Below are 27,500 nucleotides of genomic sequence, written 5' to 3' on the forward strand. Positions count from 1 at the left end.
CATCATCAGAAAGACTCTGATGAGCTTTCACTTTAACTACTGCTACCTTTTCTGGAAGGTGTGCTGCCTCAGCTAGGGCTATAACATACTCATAATGTTTGATTACTTCTCCTGCTGTTGTTATAAACCCTCTACATTCCCAGGTTGCCATATAGTCGTGTACTACTCCAAATGCATAGCGACTGTCAGTGAAAATATTAACTTTAATGTCTTTCGCTATTTTTAATGACTCAGTCAACGCCACGAGTTCTGCCACTTGGGCTGAACAGTGTCCTGGCAGGGATCCAGATTTTACAACGGTGCTGTCATCCAATACCACCGCCCACCCAGTGTGGGGGATTCCATCTATTATTTTCCTGGATCCATCAACATATAGTTCCAAGTCAGGGTCTGTGAGGGGGTTTTCTAGGAAGCGACTGTGGTCCTCCTGGAGCACCAGCTCAGAGCATGTATGCTCTTCTCCCTCCCCTAACATCCCATCTGCTGTGTTTACTCGTGTGTCTTTTATTATTTGTATGGATTTATCTCTGGGGAGCAAAACGGCTTCCCATCCAGCTCGTCTACTATCGGAGACTGAACGCAATTTGCCGGTGTGTAATAATTCAACTAACGTGTGTCCTGTATGCAGAATCAACTGTGTGTTCATTACAATCGGCTCGCATGCCTGCACTGCCCAAGAGGCACAGTCTACTGCTGCCATAAAGCGATGCATGCCTGCTGCTACCGTAGGTTGCTTTGTGGAGTAATAGGCGACGGGACGTTGCCTATCCCCATGTTCCTGTGTCAGAACTGCTGTATAATAGATCCCATCTTGGGAATAGTAGAGGTGAAATGGTTTAGTATGATCTGGTAACCCGAGGGCGGGGGCATTGCTGAGAGCCTGTTTTATTACACGATAGGCTATTTCCTGTTCATGTCCCCAGTCTATGGGGTCCAAGGGAGCCGGGCTTCCTTTGATTAACGCCTGTATCGGACCTGTGGCTTGTGTGAAATTAGGGATGAAAGTGCGGCAATAATTAAGGAGCCCCATAACTTTACACACAGCCCTAACATTATGTGGTTTTGGCATATTTTGAATGGCTTCTTGCCTATTATGCGTTATAGATTTTTGTCCTTGTGAAATGTTGTGTCCGAGATATTGAACCTTAGTTAGGCCTATTTGTGCTTTCTTAGGGCTTGCTTTAAATCCTGCCTTTTGTAAGACACCGAGGACTGTAATTAATGCGCCTAAGTGTGCGGTCTCATCAGGAGACGCAATCAAAAGATCATCCACGTACTGGATGATTAAACTATCCCAGGGTGTCAGACCCATTGCTTCTAAAGTCTTGGCCATTGCCTGGTGAAAGAGTGTTGGGCTGTTGTGAAATCCCTGTGGCACTCTAGTCCATGTGTACTGTTTGTCGAATACAGTAAACGCACATTTATTTTGGGAATCAGAGTGGAGTGGCAGGCTCCAAAATCCATTGCTAATATCCAGGACCGTAAAAATAGAGTGTTCGGGTTTCAAATCGTTTAATATAGTGTTGGGATTGGCTACAATCGGGTGTAATCGGGGTGTAACTTTATTCAATTGTGTGTAATCAATTGTAAGTCGCCATGAGCCGTCTGGTTTTGCCACTGACCAGATTGGAGAATTAGTGGTTGAATGCGTTTCGCGTATTATTCCTTCATTTTGCAATGTTTGAATAATTGTCTGAACTGCCGTAAAAGCTTCTGGTTTAATAGGATACTGTTTATGTGCTTTGTGTACTGGACCTGGGATAACTATAGGTTCAATTTGTGCCAGACCACAATCTTGTTAATGTGTTGCCCAAACATCAGGAAATGCCTGACACACGTGTCCAAGTGGTGTGTCTGGCCATATATGAGATGTTGACGGTGTGAGTGAGATACTAGCGCAATTTGTTGCGTATCTTTGTGTATCCTTTTTTTCCCGTGTATATTGGTCCATATTATGCGATTATTATTAGCATCCATTAGTGCGCCGGCTTCTCTAAGGATATCTATGCCAAATATTGTCCCCTCTGGGTTTTTACAAACCCAAAAAGACACTGGAATTAGGAGATCGCCTATTTCTAGAAGATGAGGTATGCTGAGTGTGGCTGTGATACATGCGCCGCCTACACCTGAGATCTGTAGTCTGCGTTTAGTCAGTGGGAGGGGGAGATCGGTTATCGAGACAGAGGCACCTGTATCCACCAACATTGAACACTGCCGACCCCCTAACAGTGCGGTTATGTGCCGACCTCGGGTGCCGAGGCGACCTATTTCCTATTTAGTTTCTCTGTCAGATCTCAGATGATCTGCAGAAGCTCCGCGTTTCCTCTGGGCTGCCTGGGTTTGTCTTGGTCTGATTCCAGGGCGCTTCGTGTTCGCCTGGAGCGCCTGCTTTCCAGCACTTGTCTCCCGTGTGCCCTGTCCTCCCACAGAAAGTGCACTTAGGGCGGGTTGATTTAGACCGACAGTCTTTAGCGACATGTCCTATTTTTCCGCAATTGTAACATTTACCTCCGTTTTGTGTTATGGCAGATATAGCTGCCACAGCATTTATTTTAGCTTTTGACTGCTTGTTTTCTACCTCTGAAGCCCATTGTACAATTGTACAGTCACACCCATATTGAGGATGTCTTGGTGTGCTTTACAAAACCCTTCTTTTAGTAATTTTAAAAAGATCGCATTATCACGTTCGGTGTCTGGCATTCCGGAGTGTTCTCTAAAAGTAGTGTACTTTCGTTCCGCATAATCGTAGCAAGTCTCTCCTGGCTTCTGTACGACGCCACAGACTATACCCCAATTTCCCTGTCCTGCTCCGAGAACTGTCTTTACAGCCGTGATGAAGTTAGTGATCCTTAGATTATTATTATCATTTCCAGCTGTTATCCAGGTACCATCCTGCTGGGCGGCTTTTAACCCGTCCCAGATTGGCCTTGGACATTTAGTTTTAATTATTATATGTACGTCTCTAGCGTGCATTTGGTGTACATCTAACATCTCATAAAAATTTTCCCAGAAATCCAGATTCCCATGATTGGGTTTAAGTTTTGGAAGGTCGCTTAAAATTGTGTGTTTCTCTCCGGGTGTGAAGGGGCGATGCACCGACGTTGTTAATGCATAAAATTGTCCGTCTACATCGCGGTGTTTCCTTAGTGCGCGTCTCTATAGGTGCTAATTTTACTTTCTCTGACTTGAATGAACTCAAATCTGGGTAAAGTTTAAACTCTGTTCTATTATCAGTGGGGTTGTCTGAATGTTTATATGGTGGAGGGGCAGAAGTTTTTCTCTCTCTTTTCCTTATTCCACCATTCTCTATGCTGTTTGGGAACCCAGTTAGGATCCCATCCTGCCTTTTCCATCTTAAGTTGAAGTTTCTTAAACTTCTCTTGTACGTATTCACATATAGACACATCTTGTAATGCCATAATGCCAACCCTATCTTTGCCAATGATGGGGCTATATCGTTGGACTTTACAGTACCTCCAGTTCCGTCTGGTTATTGACTGCCACTAACTCTGGCCCTGGCGTACAATGATTTCCATGCTTAACTTGGGGCTCAGCAGGCCTCGTAATCGTACCTTTCGGTTCCTTTGGTATCTCTCCCTGCAGATCTGTCTTACCTGGAGTTCACCCTACTGTGAACCTCCGCTGTACAGTCAACCTTTCTATTTGTTTTACCTCTACCTCTCCACAGGTTCTCTATAAATTACAATCTGATAGCCAAACACAATCCCGAGATCAAATCTAAATATACAGGGTGGTAATTTTTAAAGGTACTCACCCTTGCTTTGGTCCCGGGAGTGGAGGCAAGTTCAGATCCTCATTCGTGACGCCAAGTTGTAGAACCGTGTGGGAAATAAGAGGAGAAGTCGCAGAGATAAAGCAAATAGAACTTTAATGGAGCCGACTCGGAAGCTCCACGTCAGAAATAATTCCTTCAGTGAGACTTAATGTTTACAAACATGAGTACAACTTTATAGGAAAAATGACGTAACATCTTATGGCCGTTCATCCAATCAGAAGAAACAGGTCCGGGTCCGTTTTACGATCTGTCCTCCCGTGAAGAGGTGATGGATCCAAAGCAGATGTCCGTCTTTGATGTGCACTAGGAAGATGCGATCCCACGGTCATCATTTACCTAGTGTCAATCGTTCTTTAACAGAAACAATTCCTGCCTATCTGGAGAAACGATTAAGTCATAAACAAATTCTCAGCAGACAGCTGTAGGCTATTTCGGCACTGTGTAATCTTTCATTACTGACAGGAGTTTCTAACAAATCGACCTTGTTGACCCTTTACTTGTCCTGCTAAATCGAATGTGCTCAGTCTGTATACAAAACTACTTCTAATGCTAGTATTAATATAAAACATTATATAATAATCACAAAACACTTTCTTCAACTTCCTATACAGAGTCTTCAGAGAGTTAGTTGAAAATGCATGGGTATATTTTAAGAATATACTACTCAAGGCTCAGGAGCAATTTGTACCAAAACTTAGCAAATTGAGGAACAAAAAACACTGGCCAAAATGGTTTAATAGAGGTATGCAAACAAAAATAAAGAGGAAGAAAATGTTGTATAGCGCATATAAAAGGGATGGTGATGAAACAAAATACATAGAATATGTTGAGCTGCAAAGAGATCTTAAGAAAGGGATCAGGAAAGCAAAGATGGAATTAGAAAGAAACATAGTTCTTGGAGCTCAAACCAATGCAAAGAGCTTTTTTCAATATCACAACAGCAAGCGGTTAATAAAAGAGGAGGTGAAACAGATAAAGCGCAAAAACGGAGGTATCTTGGAAATTGAACAAGATGAGCAAATATTCTAAATGAGTATTTCACAGAGGTTTTTACAAAAGAAAAAACAGATGACATGCCACAGGTTGACAATCAGTCCAGTCAAACCCTAAGAGAGATCAGGATAAATGAGGAGGAGGTACTAAAGGGACTAGCAGAATTAAAAACAAACAAATCACCTGGGCCAGATGGGATATTTCCAACAGTACTTCAAGAAAATAGGTGGCTCAGCAGATACAATCTTGGCAGCACAGGCTATTCAGAGGAACTTAGATAATATTTAGTTGTGGGCTGACACCTGGCAAATGAAATTCAATGTGGACAAGTGCAAGGTAATACATGCAGGTAACAAAAATGTCCACTATAATTACACTATGGGAGGTACAGATCTACATGAAGTAACGCATGAGAAAGACCTAGGAGTCTATGTGGACTCCTCACTTTCTCCATCCAAGCAATGTGGGGAAGCAATAAAGAAGGCAAACAGAATGCTAGGGTATATTGTCAAAAGTGTAGAATTTAAAACAAGGGCAGTAATGTTAAGACTGTACAATGCGCTAGTTAGACCTCATCTGGAATACTGTGTACAGTTCTGGGCACCACACTTCAAAAAGGATATTGCTGCCTTAGAGGCAGTTCAGAGGAGAGCAAGGGAAAGTCCTACTCGGAGAGACTGAGGGAACTGAACCTTTTCACCCTGGAACAGAGGAGACTACCCGGGGACACAAATGGAAATTGGGCTTCAAGGCATTCAAAACGGAAAACAGGAGACACTTCTTTACACAGAGAGTAGTCACAATCTGGAATAAACTACCCAGCGATGTGGTTGAAGCTGAAAGTTTGGGAACATTTAAAAATGGTCTGGAATGGATCCTTGGATCACTTCGATATTAATGAACACCAAACGAGCACGATGGGTCGAATGGTCCCCTCTCATTTGTAAACTCTCTTATGTTCTTAAAAGGGTCTGAAGCAGCATGAAAGAGCACACTAGGCAGCTGTGAGCAGACAGAGAGGGGAGTGTATTTTGTGTTGGCCGAGAATCGAACACGGGTCAACTGCTTGGAAGGCAGCTATGCTAACCACTATACCACCAACACCTAGAAACTAGTTCATCACCATATCTCACTGTGGTTGAACATGATTCCAGGATTGCAAAGTGGCAGGCAATTCGTTTTCCAAATTGCAATCGGTGAACATTTGGGAAGCCCTGCGTTATCTGCAGTTTCCTGTTCCTGAGTGCGGAAGGAAAATGTCCATTAGCATCTTTCCAGATTGCACTTTATTCAGACCTTTCCGAAATGAAACAAAACCAAAGTTGAAACACACCAGAGGATGGTTTAAATCCATCGACCTCTGGGTTATGGGCCCAGCACGCTTCCGCTGTGCCACTCTGCTCCTTGGCCACTCAGCCACCTGTTAACGTCACAGCCACTCCTATATTGCATATTGCAAGCAATACAAGTTTGCAAAGCCCTGCGTTATTTCCACTTTCCTGTTCAAGACTGCACACCGAGCTTCTCCATGCGCTGGGGCAGCTTTCCAGGTTTCAGTGCCTTCACATTTCACCCTGTATGTGCTGTGGGAAGCATCATGTCAATTGTTTTGTACTAAGCGGATCGGGGCTCAGTCTGAGCTCAGATCCGAGCTTAAAAATGACCGTGCTTCTGAGCAGCTGGGACTCAAAGCCACACTCCCTGGCTTAGGAACCCAGTGTCTGATCCACTAGGACACGGGGGCTCAGCCAGACAGTATCGGAAAATGGAAATAAATAAATTAATTAATAAATAAAAAGATGCTGCGCGTTACACAATAGACACCAGGTAAAGAAGTGAATAGTTACAGGATCTGTCACGTAAGCTCCTCAACTTGAAACGGGCATGTACGAACTCCTGTGAAATAACACGAGATGGATAACTCCCCCTTCTCTGCTGCAGCAGAATGTGACTACCTATTGCGCAGATTATTGCGTCAATTGATTCGAAAAGAGGGCTGGCATTTGTCACCAATGTGTCTCGTTTTATTTCTGAAATATAACTCCCAGAAAATATTGTCTGTGTTTTTGAAATTGAATAACCTCAAAAGAAAGAAATGATCCAGTCAATTGCTAAAGAAGAGTCTTGCCGCTGCATTCTGGAATGAAGAAAAGAATGAAATGACAAGTACAATCAAATCAAGAAAGAGAGCGGGCTTTGTCGGATGTGCCAGCCGGGAATCGAACCCGAGTCACAAGAATGTGAATCTTGTATGATACCACTACACCACTGGCGCTGCTGGGGAAGCTCTGGCTTGCGTCCTTGAAGCAAATTCATAGAAAGCGTCCCATGGGGCAAGATGATGTCTTAATGATTATCCTTATTAGTCTGTTGTCGATCTGCTTAATACGTACCTAGCCAATCACTACATCACAGGTGCAGAGACAATCAGTATGAAGGCGAACACGATTTCGTTAACGTGTGCCCATTTACAAGTTCAATGAATGTATACATAAATAAAGCAGATCTGGGTTTTCCTCTGAAACATTAAGGACTGGTTTCATAAATGCGTCCATAAGTCCATAAACGCCACGAGTGCAACGTGCAACTCTATTGTAGCTGCTGTTACTGTACGATTCATCGTGATACGTGTGTGTTTTATTTCAGCTGTAACTCGCCCTGGTTAAGCACGTCTACGGTGTAATTTAAAAATATTACAGAAATTGTCGTTTGCAGTTACAAATCTGTAGTAAGAGTAATACGTTAAGGGAGTCAAGTTCAGCAATTTAAAATACAAATCTACTAGCACATATCTTGATAAAGATTACAATAATAACAATAATAATAATACATAGCAAATATTTATTTTAGTGTTGCACATGGAAAGTTTTCTTACAGTAACTTCTGAATATAATGTTGTCTATACCCTTTTAGCTATTCGTAATATCTCTTAACAGAAACTTGTATATTTTTAGCTGTCTCCAATCATCTAAAGCAGAAGTATTTACAAGTTGCCACAGAGAGAGACCGGAGAGTACAGGTGAGAGGTAGCCATCTTGTTGTTTGACTAGTTTCAGAATAGTCTTAGCATTGCTCATTTTGTTTTAAGTTTGCCTTAAATTGACATTAGCATTGTCTGTAGTTTGCCTAAATTGAAGCCAATTCAGTTCAGCTGCTGAGTTGGTGAAAGTAAACAGGTTGTAGAAGGGAGTTTCTGTCTAGGACTAGCAGGAATTATGTTGTAGGAGGAGCCAGGTGGGGCCAATTAGGTGTGAATTGGGGGTAGGTAGACAAAAGCTACTTAAAGCAGCTGTTGAGAAAGAGCTGTGCTGTTTTTTGCTGACAAAAGTTAGGCAGTTGACTAGCAGCAGGAACCAAGAGAAGTACAAACAAACAAACAAACAAACAAACAAACAAACAAACAAACAAACAAAAAGTAACATTTAGAAGCATGTGGCCACTACAGTGTCAGGTTTGCAGAATGATTGCCTTCCTGGATGAACTCATCCAAGAAGGCTTCATATGAGAACGTTGTCGGCAGGTTGAAATCCTAGAGATCAATTGATCTTGAGGCTCAGCTTGTCGATCTGCGCTGTATTAGGGATATAGAAGAATTGGTCAATCAGCCCATGAGAGAGATGGTGTGCACGCCAAAACCTAGGAGAGTTGAGACCTTAGAGCAGGACAGCGTAGAGAACTGCTGGGTTACAGTAGGTCGTAACCGCAGAAAAGGGCGTGCACACCCCGTAGAGACACCCCAAGAGCTTGAATTGCCCAACAGGTTCCAACTGCTGGACACCGAGTTGGACAGTGACAGCTCAGAGGGTGATGGGGGGCAGTTGAGCACCAGAGCACCATGGTGCCCAATCCCCCCCCAGACGAAGGAGGTAGTTATAGTAGGAGACTCAATTCTTAGAGGTGTAGATCACACAGTGTGTTCTAGTGACATGGAGACCCGCATTGGTATCTTGCCTGCCTGGTGCTCAGGTTGCAGATCTCCCTAAACTAGTAGACGGGCTACTGGCCAAAGCCGGGGGGAATCCACCGGTCATGGTCAGGGAGACAGGCAGAGATTAGAAAGTTTAACACGTGGTTGAAAGCTTGGTGTAGGGAAGAGGGGTTTAGGTTTATGGAGCATTGGTCTTTCTTCTGGGATAGATGGGACCTGTACAAACCGGACGGTCTAGATCTAAACAGAAGGGGGGCTAATGCATTGGAAGAGCGTATGTGCAGTGAAATTGAGAATCATTTAAACTAGGAACCAGGGGGGCAGGGAGCTTTGACAATGGGAGATGTTCCACTAAGGAAAGGAAACCAAGGGAAACTGCCAGTAGGAAAGTCCTGAAATGTTTGTACTTCAATGCCAGGAGTATAAGGAACAAGATGTTAGACTTGGAAGCCACAGTGCTGGTGTGTGACTATGATGTTGTAGGAGTGACAGAAACATGTCTTACAGAAAATGATGGGGATGAATACAAGTTGGAAGGATACACACAGTTTAGGTGAGACAGGCAAAATCGAAGAGGGGGTGGGGTAGCATTATATGTGAAAAATGACATTGAGGCAGAAGAACTTGTATTAGATCCCAGTAATGGAACAGAATCTTTGTGGGTGAAACGTTTGAACAAGAGATCTGGAGGATTAGCGGTAGGAGTGTGTTACAGGCCACCAAACTCAGATTTTCAGAAAGATGCTGCATTGTACAGTGTAATCAGGACTGCATGTAGCAAGGATGTGGCTGTTATAATGGGGGATTTCAATTTCCCAAACTAAGACTGGGAAAGCCCAGTGGGGACTACAGAAGCAGAAATGGAAATGGTTGAGATGGTAAATGACTGCTTTCTAACTCAATTTGTCAGGGAACCAACCAGAGAGAGCGCATGTATTGACTTGATCTTTTCAAATGACCAAGATAGAGTCAGGGGGACAGTAGTTAGAGAACCAATGGCAAATTGTGATCACAATATGGTTATCTTTGAGGCATTCTTTCAAAAAACAAGGTCCAAGTCTAAAACAATGGTCTACAATTTTAGAAAAGCAAATCTTGAAGATATGAGACTGCACTTAGAAGAGGTAGACTGGAGCACACTGGATACAGAGTTAGTTGAAAATGCATGGGTATATTTTAAGAATATACTAATCGAGGCTCAGGTCCAATTTGTACCAAAACTTAGCAAATTGAGGAACAAAAAACATTGGCCAAAATGGTTTAATAGAGGTATGCAAAAAATATAAAGAGAAAGACAATGTTGTATAGTGCATACAAAAGGGATGGTGACGAAACAAAATACATAGAATATGTTGAGCTGCAAAGAGATCTTTAGAAAGGGATCAGGAAAGCAAAGAGGGAATTAGAAAGAAACATAGCTCTTGGAGCTCAAACCAATGCAAAACTGAGCCAGGAAATTGCAGACCAATCAGTCTGACCTGCATCACCTGTAAAATGTTGGAAAAAATGATTAGACAGAAAATAGAGGCGCATCTCAATGAAAACCATATTCTCGGAGCTAGTCAACATGGGTTTAGACGAGGCAGATCATGTCTTACTAATTTATTAGAATGTTTAGAACATGCAACTGCAGCTGTAGATCACGTGAAAGCATATGATATGATATACTTAGATTTCCAAAAAGCTTTTGATAAGGTTCCACACCAAAGACTGATCCTCAAATTGGAAGCTGTAGGCATTCAGGGTAATGTAAGTAGATGGATTATGAACTGGTTGATGTCTAGGAAACAGAGGGTGTCGATTAGAGGAGTCACTTCTAACTGGAATGAGGTTGTTAGTGGAGTTCCACAGGGATCAGTACTAGGGCCTTTGCTTTTTCTAATCTATATTAATGATCTGGACTCTGGGATAGTTAGCAAACTTGTCAAATTTGCAGATGATACTAAAATAGGTGGCTCAGCAGATACAATCTTGGCAGCACAGGCTATTCAGAGGGACTTAGATAATATTCAGTTGTGGGCTGACACCTGGCAAATGAAATTCAATGTGGACAAGTGCAAGGTAATACATGCAGGTAACAAAAATGTCCACTATAATTACACTATGGGAGGTACAGATCTAGATGAAGTAACGCATGAGAAAGACCTAGGAGTCTATGTGGACTCCTCATTTTCTCCATCCAAGCAATGTGGGGAAGCAACAAAAAAGGCAAACAGAATGCTAGGGTATATTGTCAAAAGTGTAGAATTTAAAACAAGGGCAGTAATGTTAAGACTGTACAATGCGCTAGTTAGACCTCATCTGGAATACTGTGTACAGTTCTGGGCACCACACTTCAAGAAGGATATTGCTGCCTTAGAGGCAGTTCAGAGGAGAGCAACCAGACTTATTCCAGGTCTGAAGGGAAAGTCCTACTCGGAGAGACTGAGGGAACTGAACCTTTTCACCCTGGAACAGAGGAGACTACGTGGGGACTTGATCCAAGTCTTCAAAATCATGAAAGGCATCGACCACATCAAACCAGAGGAGCTTTTCCAGATCAGCAGGGACACACGCACCCGGGGACACAAATGGAAATTGGGCTTCAAGGCATTCAAAACGGAAAACAGGAGACACTTCTTTACACAGAGAGTAGTCACAATCTGGAATAAACTACCCAGCGATGTTGTTTAAGCTGAAAGTTTGGGAACATTTAAAAATGGTCTGGAAAGGATCCTTGGATCACTTCGATATTATTGAACACCAAACGAGCATGAAGAGTCGAATGGTCCCCTCTCGTTTGTAAACTTTCATATGTTCTTAAAAGTGTCTGAAGCAGCATGAAAGAGCACACTAAGCAGCTGAGAACAGACAGAGAGGGGAGTGAATATTGCGCTGGCCGGGAATTGAACCCGGGTCAACTGCTTGGAAGGCAGCTATGCTAACCACTATACCACCAACACTTGAACAAGAAAAGTCTAGCCGCTGTATTCTGGAATGAATAAAGAAATGAAATGACAAGGGCAATCAAAGCAAGTAAGACAGTAGGCTGTGTGGCATACGCTAGCCAGAAATCGAACGCAACTCACAAGAACAGGAACCTTGTATGATACCACTACACCACTGGCGCTGCGGGGAAGCTCTAGATTCTGTCACCGAAGCAAATGCACAAGACATATAAAACGCGTCCCCTGGGGCACAATGGTCTTTTAATAATTATCTGTAATAATCTGCAGTCGAACTACTTAATACGTACCTAGCTAATCACTACATCACAGGCGCATGGTTGTCATTCGGGGAAAATATGTGTTCACGAATGTTCATCGGAGTGGTTGTCATGCTAAGAGGTCAGTTGGAGTAGAGGGAGCTGCCCATGCCGTGCCTCGTTGGCGCAGTAGGTAGCGCGTCAGTCTCATAATCTGAAGGTGGTGAGTTCGACCCTCACACGGGGCAAGCACTCTTCCTTTATCTTTGAGTTCTACCACACTGATCTCCAGCTGCAGAAAAAAGGCGCACACCTGTGCAATAAAGTGGTTGCTTGCGCTGTCTGAAGAAATTCATGGCAAAATGCCAAATCCTGGGATGGAACAAGGGACCTTTAGATGTTCAGTCTATCGCTCCCCCAACTGAGCTACTTCGGCCATTGGTGAGATGACGTCGTGATCCCAAAAGTCAAAGTGAAGGAAGCCCTGGCAGAACACAGTCATTGAAAAGTTCATTGTTTTCCATGACGTCGGCAACGACTCAATTTGATCACTGCAACACAAGTCAGGATGGCCGAGTGGTGTAAGGTGCTGTGTGCAGGTCATCGTCTCCTGTAGAGGCTTGGCATTGAATCCCACCTCTGACAAGGGTCCTTTTACCACTCAGGAGCACACACTTACCCGTGCTGGCGACAAGGACAACAAGAGTTGAGGACTGTGTTGAAAACGACATTACACAAAGAATTCAATGTTGAAAGAAATACATCAATACATAAATCAATGGACATGTATTTATTCATTGATTGATTGACTTCAACATGTCTTAATTTAGTCGCTGTACCCACAAAGCAACACTCAGCATAGTGGAGGCTATAGCTCGGCGTTATTGCGTGTACCTTACATGTATCACCCCTGGCACCTGGCCCTGATAACTCCCTACTTTTTGACCACAGTCTGTCTGTGACTTCAACCCGAGAAGTAAAAATGATGCACATAAGGCGCTTGCAATCTCGTTGTTTCAATCACATATCACAGTGGATGCGTACACACAGTGTTTCTCGGAGATTGCTGGGACAGTAAGGAATGTGTTCCTTGCTTTACATGTCATCTAGCGCACAGTAGCTTTTTCTCCTTCTTTTTGCCCATATCATCCACATATTGTGCCTTTGGGGAACGCCTCCGAAACAGATTTAGAATGCTCTGAGATTCAAGAAACGACAGTGCAACTCTTTTCCAGGGTTGTGGGTAACGCGTTACTAAGTAACGCATTACAGTAATGTTATTACTTTTGGTAGTAACGAGTAACGTAACGTGGTATGGTTCCAAAAGGAGTAATAATTTTACAGTTACTGATTCCTTTTTTTTGTTCTCGTTACTGCATTACACATTGTAACGATATGGTCTTAATAAGGACGATAAGGACGTCTATGTCGTACATTAAAAATATTAGAAAAACTGTCGTTTGCAGTTACAAATCTGTAGTAAGAGTAATAAGTTAAAGGAGTCAAGTTGAGACATTTAAAATGCAGATCTACTAGCACATATCTTGATGATGATTACAATAATAACAATAATAAAAATAAATAGCAAAGATGTATTTTAGTGTTGCACGTTTTCTTATGGTAACGTAATGCTTGTCTGAGTATAATGTTGTCTATACACGTTTAGCTACTGCTAATATCTCTTAACAGAAACGTGTATTTATTATGCTGTCTCCAATCATCTAAAGCACAAAGAATAAAACAGCCACAAAAGTCCTTTCCACACCAGGCTCTATCGCTCGTAGTGTTGCTTTCTGTCTTCATTTTTAAAACGAAACACAGAACCAAACCCACAATCGCTCCGCTCCTCCCACAACAGGGGGTGGACTTCCGACACTGGCCTGGTTTTCCTGTGGCGCTTTATTAAAACAACAAAAGATAACAGTATGTCTCTGTCATTATCAACTGCTTGTGTTGGTGTAGCTTTGAAATTGTTTATTGAGGTCCCGCAACGTTTGGGGTGTAATGCAGAGTAATGTAAAAGTAAAGTAACTAATTACATTCTCCAGGAAGTAATAAGTAAAGTGTTTAGTTACTTTTGATATGAGTAACGAGTACAATGTAAGACATTACTTTTTGTGAGTAACGACCCCAACACTGCTCTTTTCCTTCTCTTTTGGCTTGTTTGTTTGTTGTTGAAGGAGATACAAAGTTTGAGAGTGTCTCGTTTTATTTCTGAAATATAACTCCCAGAAAGTATGGTCTTTGTGTTCTTGAAATTGAATAACCTCAAAAGAAAGAAATGGTCCAATGAATTGCCGAAGAAAAGTCTAGCCGCTGTATTCTGGAATGAAGAAAAAAATGAAATGACAAGGGCAATCAAAGCAAGTAAGACAGTTGGCTGTGTGGCATACGCTAGCCAGAAATCGAACGCAACTCACAAGAACAGGAACCTTGTATGATACCACTACACCACTGGCGCTGCAGGGAAGCTCTAGATTCTGTCACCGAAGCAAATGCACAAGACATATAAAACGCGTCCCCTGGGGCACAATGGTCTTTTAATAATTTTCTGTAATAATCTGCAGTCGAACTGCTTAATACGTACCTTGCTAATCACTACATCACAGGCGCATGGTTGTCATTCGGGGAAAATATGTGTTCACGAATGTTCATCGGAGTGGTTGTCATGCTAAGAGGTCAGTTGGAGTAGAGGGAGCTGGCCATGCCGTGCCTCGTTGGCGCAGTAGGTAGCACGTCAGTCTCATAATCTGAAGGTGGTGAGTTCGACCCTCACACGGGGCAAGCACTCTTCCTTTATCTTTGAGTTCTACCACACTGATCTCCAGCTGCAGAAAAAAGGTGCACACCTGTGCAATAAAGTGGTTGCTTGCGCTGTCTGAAGAAATTCATGGCAAAATGCCAAATCCTGGGATGGAACAAGGGACCTTTAGATGTTCAGTCTATCGCTCCTCCAACTGAGCTATTTCGGCCATTGGTGAGATGACGTCGTGATCCCGAAAGTCAAAGTGAAGGAAGCCCTGGCAGAGCACAGTCATTGAAAAGTTCACTGTTTTCCATGACGTCGGCAACGACTCAATTTGATCACTGCAACACAAGTCAGGATGCCCGAGTGGTGTAAGGTGCTGCGTGCAGGTCATCGTCTCCTGTAGAGGCTTGGCTTTGAATCCCACCTCTGACAAGGGTCCTTTTACCACTCAGGAGCACACACTTACCCGTGCTGGCGACACGGACAACAAGAGTTGAGGACTGTGTTGAAAACGACATTACACAAAGAATTCAATGTTGAAAGAAATACATCAATACATAAATCAATGGACATGTATTTATTCATTGATTGATTGACTTCAACATGTCTTAATTTAGTCGCTGTACCCACAAAGCAACACTCAGCATAGTGGAGGCTATAGCTCGGCGTTATTGCGTGTACCTTACATGTATCACCCCTGGCACCTGGCCCTGATAACTCCCTACTTTTTGACCACAGTCTGTCTGTGACTTCAACCCGAGAAATAAAAATGATGCACATAAGGCGCTTGCAATCTCGTTGTTTCAATCACATATCACAGTGGATGCGTACACACGGTGTTTCTCGGAGATTGCTGGGACAGTAACGAATGTGTTCCTTGCTTTACATGTCATCTAGCGCACAGTAGCTTTTTCTCCTTCTTTTTGCCCATATCATCCACATATTGTGCCTTTGGGGAACGCCTCCGAAACAGATTTAGAATGCTCTGAGATTCAAGAAACGACAGTGCAACTCTTTTCCAGGGTTGTGGGTAACGCGTTACTAAGTCTGAGTTGTAGAACCACGTTGGAAATAAGTGGAGAAGTCGCGGAGATAAAGCAAATAGAACTTTAATGGAGCCGGCTCGGAAGCTCCACGTCAGAAATAATTCCTTCAGTGAGACTTAATGTTTACAAACATGTGTACAACTTTATAGGAAAAATGACGTAACATCCTATGGCCGTTCATCCAATCTGAAGATTTTATGATCTGTCCACCCGTGAAGAGGTGATGGATCCAAAGCAGATGTCCATCTTTGATGTGCACTAGGAAGATGCGATCCCACGGTCGTCATTTACCTAGTGTCAATCGTTCTTTAACAAAAACAATTCCTGCCTATCTGGAGAAACGATTAAGTCATAAACAAATTCTCAGCAGACAGCTGTAGGCTATTTCGGCACTGTGTAATCTTTCATTACTGACAGGAGTTTCTAACAAATCGACCTTGTTGACCCTTTACTTGTCCTGCTAAATCGAATCTGCTCAGTCTGTATACAAAACTACTTCTAATGCTAGTATTAATATAAAATATTATATAATAATCACAACACACTTTCTTCAACTTCCTATACAGAGTCTTCATTCCCTGCTGTTTGGCAATAGAGCAAAGCGGAAAGAAGCCAAAGAAAAGTTATGTTTATCAGTTACAAGCAAGGGGTTAGGAAGATTTGACGCTGCGTTTTCATCTCCTTCACCCCAACCCTTCCCCGTGGGGTGTATATGTGTGTACGGCGAGTGTAAGGGTGTCTCTGCTGTCGGGGAGAGCGATAAGTGTGTGTCCCTAAATGTGAATGTACAGAATGTCCTGTAGGCGTGAGTGAGTGACCTTTGTAATAGTATCTTTCCAATGCATCCTTTGGTTTTCCTTGAGTCATGAGGTTTATTGCCTTTGATACTAAATCCATTTGTCCTCAGTCACATGGAGCCTCCAGAACCAAGGGGATAGAATAAGATTTGTGTCAATGGGTGTGTGAGTTTTGCTCCTCCCGAGTGAGGGACGGTGTCGTTTAGTAGAAATTTAGAGAAAGTCTGCCAACGAGGGTGTTTTAATTGCAGCTGTAACCATAGTAGATACATTATGAGGTTTACAAAGTTGTTGAGATGCTCTTTGAACAGTGTATTTAAGACATAAAAAAGAAACATACAGACATAGCAGAATAGTAACTACCGATATCAATCCTTTTAATACAATCATACCCAGATTATCAAAGGTATCAGCAAGCCATCCCCAGAGGGTTTTTCCTCCGGAGGACTGGTGTATCTTTGTAGTTGCTTTCCTAATGTGCTCTATAAGATTATAAATGTGTTCAGAGTTATCTGGTATATAAGTACAGCATTCCTGCCCTATAATGGCACATGTCCCTCCTTGTGCTGCTAGCAAGAAATCTAGAGCTAGCCTGTTCTGGAGGGCAACAGTTCGCATAGCCACTATTTCAGTTGTTAAATTGCTGAGAACTTCAGTTGTAGAAATACTTAATGTTTCTAATATACCAGCTACTAATCTGATTTCCTTTATTGCTCTTCCGACTCCATACATAGGAAATAGTATGGAAGCAAACCTGTCTCCTTCCCCTATCTCACCTTTAGGGTGAGTAAATTGTTCTATATCTGGAAGGTATTTATCTTCAGTGTGGCGCAAAGCTGGCACCACAAATCCTAAATAACAAGAACCTGTGAACTTACAAGGAAGTTCCCAATATGCCCGCATGCCGCATATCCAATAAGTCCCATTCCATGGAGCGTAAAATCGACAAGTCTGATACCTAAAGTCAAGACCATCGATAGCCACAGTGTGATTACAAGTACTATTACCTATCAATTGGGATTGCATGGTTTGGTTATAGTATGAAACACACACAGATCCTTTGTTACTGTGAGCCAAGTCAATATATGGCATTTTAAAATATCTTCTATTCTGATCCATCTTCGGTCTAAAGTACCATTCTCCTGTGATGCCTAAGGCATAATAATATGCATACCGTACATTAGAGGCAACTCTAAGTTGTGAATAATCAGAAAATACTGGAATTGGAATGGGGATCATTGGAACCCCTTTCTTAGTGTCGTGTGGAATGTGGGAACAAACCCAACATTTTGTTTTATTAAGGGCATTTGCATAGGTGCGTGTCATTTGGATAAATTTGTTATCTGTCCATGATTCAACTAAGGACAGGCAGATCAGTCCAAATACTCTAGTGTACACAGTCGTCGTCATGCTGGATTATCTCTTAGTACCTGTAGGGGGACAAAACCTTTACCAGTTAGGGGAATGTCTCTCAAAATTCAGGAAATCTGCAACTGTTGCTTTCCTAGGAATGAGAAAAGATAAAGGTTTAGTACACAGTTCTCCTGGATTATAATTTTTAACTTGTGAACAATGTTTCCATCTAGTACCCCCCTCCTGTCCGTCAATACAAACCGAAGTGTCTGTAGAAAGAAGGACATTATGTGGTCCTGTCCATTTGGGCCTGAGCCCTGGTCTGCTTGGAAATTTTTCACACATTACTTGTGAACCAACCTCAGGAAGTGTTGTTGGCATTTCCTCTTTGAGTTCCAAGTCTCTGAGGGACTGGAGATCACGTGCTTGTGATCTAAGTTTTTTTAAGTGTGTACATAGCTGTGCCACATACTGTTTAAGATGGTCTTTGAATGGAGCACTGGGATCAATGGGACCCCAGATGCCAGCAGGGAGTTGCATAGCTCTCCCTGTCATTAACTCATATGGAGAAAGCTGAGTACTCCGATTAGGTGATGCTCTAAGTTTATACAGCACAGCGGGGAGTGCTACTCTCCATCCCTTGCCTGTAGTTAACAGGGCTTTTGCCAAACTTTTCTTCAGTGTCCGGTTAGTGCTCTCCACTAAGCCTGAACTCTGAGGGTGATAAGGTATATGAAATCGTTGTTTTACCCCAGCAGTAAACATGCTTCCTTCATCACCTTACCGGTGAAATGAGTCCCTTGATCTGAGTCCATTTGACGGGGCACACCCCATCGAGGAATAACCTCAGTTGCTAGGACTCGTGCTGCAGTGGTGGCAGAGCAGTCCCTGCAGGGGAAAGCCTCAACCCATTTTGTGAAATGGTCAATTATTACCAAGCAATAGGATGTCCCATGACATTTTGTCAGGGGTCCTGTAAAGTCAATTTGAATATTTTCCCACGGACCTCGAGGCCGGGGCTGGTGTGATTTAGTGACTTTGATCGGTTTACCTGGGTTTACTTGTGCGCAAGGAATACACTGTTGACACCACTTCGCAGTGTCCCTGCCTATGCCAGGCCACCACCAGTGTTCACGCAATTGAGTTAACATGGCCTTGCGACCCGTGTGAGCTGGGCCATGGTACTGGTCCAGAAGCATTGACCTAATACACTGGGGTGCTAATACACATTGTAAGTTAGGACTTCGCCACAAACCGTCTGAGTGTACTGCACCTCCCTTAACCCACTCTTGTACTTCATTCTTCTCACAGTCTTTCTGTAGCTGTGCGAGGTCAGAATTTTTTTTCTAGGATACTCGCAAGTTTACTAGAGCAGGGGAATCCTGATAACGTCACATGACTGCCTGTCTCTGCTGCCTTTCTCGCAGCTAGGTCTGCAAAGTGATTCCCACGGGTGCGCGGGCATCCATCATCAGAAAGACTCTGATGAGCTTTCACTTTAACTACTGCTACCTTTTCTGGAAGGTGTGCTGCCTCAGCTAGGGCTATAACATACTCATAATGTTTGATTACTTCTCCTGCTGTTGTTATAAACCCTCTACATTCCCAGGTTGCCATATAGTCGTGTACTACTCCAAATGCATAGCGACTGTCAGTGAAAATATTAACTTTAATGTCTTTCGCTATTTTTAATGACTCAGTCAACGCCACGAGTTCTGCCACTTGGGCTGAACAGTGTCCTGGCAGGGATCCAGATTTTACAACGGTGCTGTCATCCAATACCACCGCCCACCCAGTGTGGGGGATTCCATCTATTATTTTCCTGGATCCATCAACATATAGTTCCAAGTCAGGGTCTGTGAGGGGGTTTTCTAGGAAGCGACTGTGGTCCTCCTGGAGCACCAGCTCAGAGCATGTATGCTCTTCTCCCTCCCCTAACATCCCATCTGCTGTGTTTACTCGTGTGTCTTTTATTATTTGTATGGATTTATCTCTGGGGAGCAAAACGGCTTCCCATCCAGCTCGTCTACTATCGGAGACTGAACGCAATTTGCCGGTGTGTAATAATTCAACTAACGTGTGTCCTGTATGCAGAATCAACTGTGTGTTCATTACAATCGGCTCGCATGCCTGCACTGCCCAAGAGGCACAGTCTACTGCTGCCATAAAGCGATGCATGCCTGCTGCTACCGTAGGTTGCTTTGTGGAGTAATAGGCGACGGGACGTTGCCTATCCCCATGTTCCTGTGTCAGAACTGCTGTATAATAGATCCCATCTTGGGAATAGTAGAGGTGAAATGGTTTAGTATGATCTGGTAACCCGAGGGCGGGGGCATTGCTGAGAGCCTGTTTTATTACACGATAGGCTATTTCCTGTTCATGTCCCCAGTCTATGGGGTCCAAGGGAGCCGGGCTTCCTTTGATTAACGCCTGTATCGGACCTGTGGCTTGTGTGAAATTAGGGATGAAAGTGCGGCAATAATTAAGGAGCCCCATAACTTTACACACAGCCCTAACATTATGTGGTTTTGGCATATTTTGAATGGCTTCTTGCCTATTATGCGTTATAGATTTTTGTCCTTGTGAAATGTTGTGTCCGAGATATTGAACCTTAGTTAGGCCTATTTGTGCTTTCTTAGGGCTTGCTTTAAATCCTGCCTTTTGTAAGACACCGAGGACTGTAATTAATGCGCCTAAGTGTGCGGTCTCATCAGGAGACGCAATCAAAAGATCATCCACGTACTGGATGATTAAACTATCCCAGGGTGTCAGACCCATTGCTTCTAAAGTCTTGGCCATTGCCTGGTGAAAGAGTGTTGGGCTGTTGTGAAATCCCTGTGGCACTCTAGTCCATGTGTACTGTTTGTCGAATACAGTAAACGCACATTTATTTTGGGAATCAGAGTGGAGTGGCAGGCTCCAAAATCCATTGCTAATATCCAGGACCGTAAAAATAGAGTGTTCGGGTTTCAAATCGTTTAATATAGTGTTGGGATTGGCTACAATCGGGTGTAATCGGGGTGTAACTTTATTCAATTGTGTGTAATCAATTGTAAGTCGCCATGAGCCGTCTGGTTTTGCCACTGACCAGATTGGAGAATTAGTGGTTGAATGCGTTTCGCGTATTATTCCTTCATTTTGCAATGTTTGAATAATTGTCTGAACTGCCGTAAAAGCTTCTGGTTTAATAGGATACTGTTTATGTGCTTTGTGTACTGGACCTGGGATAACTATAGGTTCAATTTGTGCCAGACCACAATCTTGTTAATGTGTTGCCCAAACATCAGGAAATGCCTGACACACGTGTCCAAGTGGTGTGTCTGGCCATATATGAGATGTTGACGGTGTGAGTGAGATACTAGCGCAATTTGTTGCGTATCTTTGTGTATCCTTTTTTTCCCGTGTATATTGGTCCATATTATGCGATTATTATTAGCATCCATTAGTGCGCCGGCTTCTCTAAGGATATCTATGCCAAATATTGTCCCCTCTGGGTTTTTACAAACCCAAAAAGACACTGGAATTAGGAGATCGCCTATTTCTAGAAGATGAGGTATGCTGAGTGTGGCTGTGATACATGCGCCGCCTACACCTGAGATCTGTAGTCTGCGTTTAGTCAGTGGGAGGGGGAGATCGGTTATCGAGACAGAGGCACCTGTATCCACCAACATTGAACACTGCCGACCCCCTAACAGTGCGGTTATGTGCCGACCTCGGGTGCCGAGGCGACCTATTTCCTATTTAGTTTCTCTGTCAGATCTCAGATGATTTGCAGAAGCTCCGCGTTTCCTCTGGGCTGCCTGGGTTTGTCTTGGTCTGATTCCAGGGCGCTTCGTGTTCGCCTGGAGCGCCTGCTTTCCAGCACTTGTCTCCCGTGTGCCCTGTCCTCCCACAGAAAGTGCACTTAGGGCGGGTTGATTTAGACCGACAGTCTTTAGCGACATGTCCTATTTTTCCGCAATTGTAACATTTACCTCCGTTTTGTGTTATGGCAGATATAGCTGCCACAGCATTTATTTTAGCTTTTGACTGCTTGTTTTCTACCTCTGAAGCCCATTGTACAATTGTACAGTCACACCCATATTGAGGATGTCTTGGTGTGCTTTACAAAACCCTTCTTTTAGTAATTTTAAAAAGATCGCATTATCACGTTCGGTGTCTGGCATTCCGGAGTGTTCTCTAAAAGTAGTGTACTTTCGTTCTGCATAATCGTAGCAAGTCTCTCCTGGCTTCTGTACGACGCCACAGACTATACCCCAATTTCCCTGTCCTGCTCCGAGAACTGTCTTTACAGCCGTGATGAAGTTAGTGATCCTTAGATTATTATTATCATTTCCAGCTGTTATCCAGGTACCATCCTGCTGGGCGGCTTTTAACCCGTCCCAGATTGGCCTTGGACATTTAGTTTTAATTATTATATGTACGTCTCTAGCGTGCATTTGGTGTACATCTAACATCTCATAAAAATTTTCCCAGAAATCCAGATTCCCATGATTGGGTTTAAGTTTTGGAAGGTCGCTTAAAATTGTGTGTTTCTCTCCAGGTGTGAAGGGGCGATGCACCGACGTTGTTAATGCATAAAATTGTCCGTCTACATCGTGGTGTTTCCTTAGTGCGCGTCTCTATAGGTGCTAATTTTACTTTCTCTGACTTGAATGAACTCAAATCTGGGTAAAGTTTAAACTCTGTTCTATTATCAGTGGGGTTGTCTGAATGTTTATATGGTGGAGGGGCAGAAGTTTTTCTCTCTCTTTTCCTTATTCCACCATTCTCTATGCTGTTTGGGAACCCAGTTAGGATCCCATCCTGCCTTTTCCATCTTAAGTTGAAGTTTCTTAAACTTCTCTTGTAGGTATTCACATATAGACACATCTTGTAATGCCATAATGCCAACCCTATCTTTGCCAATGATGGGGCTATATCGTTGGACTTTACAGTACCTCCAGTTCCGTCTGGTTATTGACTGCCACTAACTCTGGCCCTGGCGTACAATGATTTCCTTGCTTAACTTGGGGCTCAGCAGGCCTCGTAATCGTACCTTTCGGTTCCTTTGGTATCTCTCCCTGCAGATCTGTCTTACCTGGAGTTCACCCTACTGTGAACCTCCGCTGTACAGTCAACCTTTCTATTTGTTTTACCTCTACCTCTCCACAGGTTCTCTATAAATTACAATCTGATAGCCAAACACAATCCCGAGATCAAATCTAAATATACAGGGTGGTAATTTTTAAAGGTACTCACCCTTGCTTTGGTCCCGGGAGTGGAGGCAAGTTCAGATCCTCATTCGTGACGCCAAGTTGTAGAACCGTGTGGGAAATAAGAGGAGAAGTCGCAGAGATAAAGCAAATAGAACTTTAATGGAGCCGACTCGGAAGCTCCACGTCAGAAATAATTCCTTCAGTGAGACTTAATGTTTACAAACATGAGTACAACTTTATAGGAAAAATGACGTAATATCTTATGGCCGTTCATCCAATCAGAAGAAACAGGTCCGGGTCCGTTTTACGATCTGTCCTCCCATGAAGAGGTGATGGATCCAAAGCAGATGTCCGTCTTTGATGTGCACTAGGAAGATGCGATCCCACGGTCATCATTTACCTAGTGTCAATCGTTCTTTAACAGAAACAATTCCTGCCTATCTGGAGAAACGATTAAGTCATAAACAAATTCTCAGCAGACAGCTGTAGGCTATTTCGGCACTGTGTAATCTTTCATTACTGACAGGAGTTTCTAACAAATCGACCTTGTTGACCCTTTACTTGTCCTGCTAAATCGAATGTGCTCAGTCTGTATACAAAACTACTTCTAATGCTAGTATTAATATAAAACATTATATAATAATCACAAAACACTTTCTTCAACTTCCTATACAGAGTCTTCAGAGAGTTAGTTGAAAATGCATGGGTATATTTTAAGAATATACTACTCAAGGCTCAGGAGCAATTTGTACCAAAACTTAGCAAATTGAGGAACAAAAAACACTGGCCAAAATGGTTTAATAGAGGTATGCAAACAAAAATAAAGAGGAAGAAAATGTTGTATAGCGCATATAAAAGGGATGGTGATGAAACAAAATACATAGAATATGTTGAGCTGCAAAGAGATCTTAAGAAAGGGATCAGGAAAGCAAAGATGGAATTAGAAAGAAACATAGTTCTTGGAGCTCAAACCAATGCAAAGAGCTTTTTTCAATATCACAACAGCAAGCGGTTAATAAAAGAGGAGGTGAAACAGATAAAGCGCAAAAACGGAGGTATCTTGGAAATTGAACAAGATGAGCAAATATTCTAAATGAGTATTTCACAGAGGTTTTTACAAAAGAAAAAACAGATGACATGCCACAGGTTGACAATCAGTCCAGTCAAACCCTAAGAGAGATCAGGATAAATGAGGAGGAGGTACTAAAGGGACTAGCAGAATTAAAAACAAACAAATCACCTGGGCCAGATGGGATATTTCCAACAGTACTTCAAGAAAATAGGTGGCTCAGCAGATACAATCTTGGCAGCACAGGCTATTCAGAGGAACTTAGATAATATTTAGTTGTGGGCTGACACCTGGCAAATGAAATTCAATGTGGACAAGTGCAAGGTAATACATGCAGGTAACAAAAATGTCCACTATAATTACACTATGGGAGGTACAGATCTACATGAAGTAACGCATGAGAAAGACCTAGGAGTCTATGTGGACTCCTCACTTTCTCCATCCAAGCAATGTGGGGAAGCAATAAAGAAGGCAAACAGAATGCTAGGGTATATTGTCAAAAGTGTAGAATTTAAAACAAGGGCAGTAATGTTAAGACTGTACAATGCGCTAGTTAGACCTCATCTGGAATACTGTGTACAGTTCTGGGCACCACACTTCAAAAAGGATATTGCTGCCTTAGAGGCAGTTCAGAGGAGAGCAAGGGAAAGTCCTACTCGGAGAGACTGAGGGAACTGAACCTTTTCACCCTGGAACAGAGGAGACTACCCGGGGACACAAATGGAAATTGGGCTTCAAGGCATTCAGAACTGAAAACAGGAGACACTTCTTTACACAGAGAGTAGTCACAATCTGGAATAAACTACCCAGCGATGTGGTTGAAGCTGAAAGTTTGGGAACATTTAAAAATGGTCTGGAATGGATCCTTGGATCACTTCGATATTAATGAACACCAAACGAGCACGATGGGTCGAATGGTCCCCTCTCATTTGTAAACTCTCTTATGTTCTTAAAAGGGTCTGAAGCAGCATGAAAGAGCACACTAGGCAGCTGTGAGCAGACAGAGAGGGGAGTGTATTTTGTGTTGGCCGAGAATCGAACCCGGGTCAACTTCTTGGAAGGCAGCTATGCTAACCACTATACCACCAACACTTAGAAACTAGTTCACCACCATATCTCACTGTGGTTGAACATGATTCCAGGATTGCAAAGTGGCAGGCAATTCGTTTTCCAAATTGCAATCGGTGAACATTTGGGAAGCCCTGCGTTATCTGCAGTTTCCTGTTCCTGAGTGCGGAAGGAAAATGTCCATTAGCATCTTTTCAGATTGCACTTTATTCAGACCTTTCCGAAATGAAACAAAACCAAAGTTGAAACACACCAGAGGATGGTTTCAATCCATCGACCTCTGGGTTATTGGCCCAGCACGCTTCCGCTGTGCCACTCTGCTCCTTGGGCACTCAACCACCTGTTAACGTCACAGCCACTCCTATATTGCATATTGCAAGCAATACAAGTTTGCAAAGCCCTGCGTTATTTCCACTTTCCTGTTCAAGACTGCACACCGAACTTCTCCATGCGCTGGGGCAGCTTTCCAGGTTTCAGTGCCTTCACATTTCACCCTGTATGTGCTGTGGGAAGCATCATGTCAATTGTTTTGTACTAAGCGGATCGGGGCTCAGTCTGAGCTCAGATCCGAGCTTAAAAATGACCGTGCTTCTGAGCAGCTGGGACTCAAAGCCACACTCCCTGGCTTAGGAACCCAGTGTCTGATCCACTAGGACACGGGGGCTCAGCCAGACAGTATCGGAAAATGGAAATAAATAAATTAATTAATAAATAAAAAGATGCTGCGCGTTACACAATAGACACCAGGTAAAGAAGTGAATAGTTACAGGATCTGTCACGTAAGCTCCTCAACTTGAAACGGGCATGTACGAACTCCTGTGAAATAACACGAGATGGATAACTCCCCCTTCTCTGCTGCAGCAGAATGTGACTACCTATTGCGCAGATTATTGCGTCAATTGATTCGAAAAGAGGGCTGGCATTTGTCACCAATGTGTCTCGTTTTATTTCTGAAATATAACTCCCAGAAAATATTGTCTGTGTTTTTGAAATTGAATAACCTCAAAAGAAAGAAATGATCCAGTCAATTGCTAAAGAAGAGTCTTGCCGCTGCATTCTGGAATGAAGAAAAGAATGAAATGACAAGTACAATCAAAGCAAGAAAGAGAGCGGGCTGTGTCGGATGCGCCAGCCGGGAATCGAACCCGAGTCACAAGAATGGGAATCTTGTATGATACCACTACACCACTGGCGCTGCTGGGGAAGCTCTGGCTTGCGTCCTTGAAGCAAATTCATAGAAAGCGTCCCATGGGGCAAGATGATGTCTTAATGATTATCCTTATTAGTCTGTTGTCGATCTGCTTAATACGTACCTAGCCAATCACTACATCACAGGTGCAGAGACAATCAGTATGAAGGCGAACACGATTTCGTTAACGTGTGCCCATTTACAAGTTCAATGAATGTATACATAAATAAAGCAGATCTGGGTTTTCCTCTGAAACATTAAGGACTGGTTTCATAAATGCGTCCATAAGTCCATAAACGCCACGAGTGCAACGTGCAACTCTATTGTAGCTGCTGTTACTGTACGATTCATCGTGATACGTGTGTGTTTTATTTCAGCTGTAACTCGCCCTGGTTAAGCACGTCTACGGTGTAATTTAAAAATATTACAGAAATTGTCGTTTGCAGTTACAAATCTGTAGTAAGAGTAATATGTTAAGGGAGTCAAGTTCAGCAATTTAAAATACAAATCTACTAGCACATATCTTGATGAAGATTACAATAATAACAATAATAATAATACATAGCAAATATTTATTTTAGTGTTGCACATGGAAAGTTTTCTTACAGTAACTTCTGAATATAATGTTGTCTATACCCTTTTAGCTATTCGTAATATCTCTTAACAGAAACTTGTATATTTTTAGCTGTCTCCAATCATCTAAAGCAGAAGTATTTACAAGTTGCCACAGAGAGAGACCGGAGAGTACAGGTGAGAGGTAGCCATTTTGTTGTTTGACTAGTTTCAGAATAGTCTTAGCATTGCTCATTTTGTTTTAAGTTTGCCTTAAATTGACATTAGCATTGTCTGTAGTTTGCCTAAATTGAAGCCAATTCAGTTCAGCTGCTGAGTTGGTGAAAGTAAACAGGTTGTAGAAGGGAGTTTCTGTCTAGGACTAGCAGGAATTATGTTGTAGGAGGAGCCAGGTGGGGCCAATTAGGTGTGAATTGGGGGTAGGTAGACAAAAGCTACTTAAAGCAGCTGTTGAGAAAGAGCTGTGCTGTTTTTCGCTGACAAAAGTTAGGCAGTTGACTAGCAGCAGGAACCAAGAGAAGTACAAACAAACAAACAAACAAACAAACAAAAAGTAA

General features: G+C 42.8%; 6 non-coding genes across 6 annotated transcripts; 2 read left to right on the top strand and 4 right to left on the bottom strand.

The window, feature by feature from the left end:
• Positions 1–5,821: 5,821 nt before the first annotated feature.
• Positions 5,822–5,893, bottom strand: trnag-ucc (transfer RNA glycine (anticodon UCC)). The gene has a single exon. It is a non-coding gene; the product is annotated as a tRNA-Gly (tRNA).
• A 1,100-nt stretch (positions 5,894–6,993) lies between these two features.
• trnav-cac (transfer RNA valine (anticodon CAC)) lies at positions 6,994–7,064 on the bottom strand. Its single transcript has one exon. It is a non-coding gene; the product is annotated as a tRNA-Val (tRNA).
• A 4,523-nt stretch (positions 7,065–11,587) lies between these two features.
• On the bottom strand, positions 11,588–11,659 carry trnag-ucc (transfer RNA glycine (anticodon UCC)). Its single transcript has one exon. It is a non-coding gene; the product is annotated as a tRNA-Gly (tRNA).
• Positions 11,660–12,076: 417 nt separating this feature from the next.
• trnam-cau (transfer RNA methionine (anticodon CAU)) lies at positions 12,077–12,149 on the top strand. The gene has a single exon. It is a non-coding gene; the product is annotated as a tRNA-Met (tRNA).
• A 2,463-nt stretch (positions 12,150–14,612) lies between these two features.
• Positions 14,613–14,685, top strand: trnam-cau (transfer RNA methionine (anticodon CAU)). Its single transcript has one exon. It is a non-coding gene; the product is annotated as a tRNA-Met (tRNA).
• Positions 14,686–26,305: 11,620 nt separating this feature from the next.
• On the bottom strand, positions 26,306–26,376 carry trnag-ccc (transfer RNA glycine (anticodon CCC)). The gene has a single exon. It is a non-coding gene; the product is annotated as a tRNA-Gly (tRNA).
• Positions 26,377–27,500: the final 1,124 nt, after the last annotated feature.

The sequence above is a fragment of the Amia ocellicauda genome, chromosome 14 (assembly GCF_036373705.1).
Source record: "Amia ocellicauda isolate fAmiCal2 chromosome 14, fAmiCal2.hap1, whole genome shotgun sequence".
NCBI classification, from domain to species: Eukaryota; Metazoa; Chordata; class Actinopteri; order Amiiformes; family Amiidae; genus Amia; species Amia ocellicauda.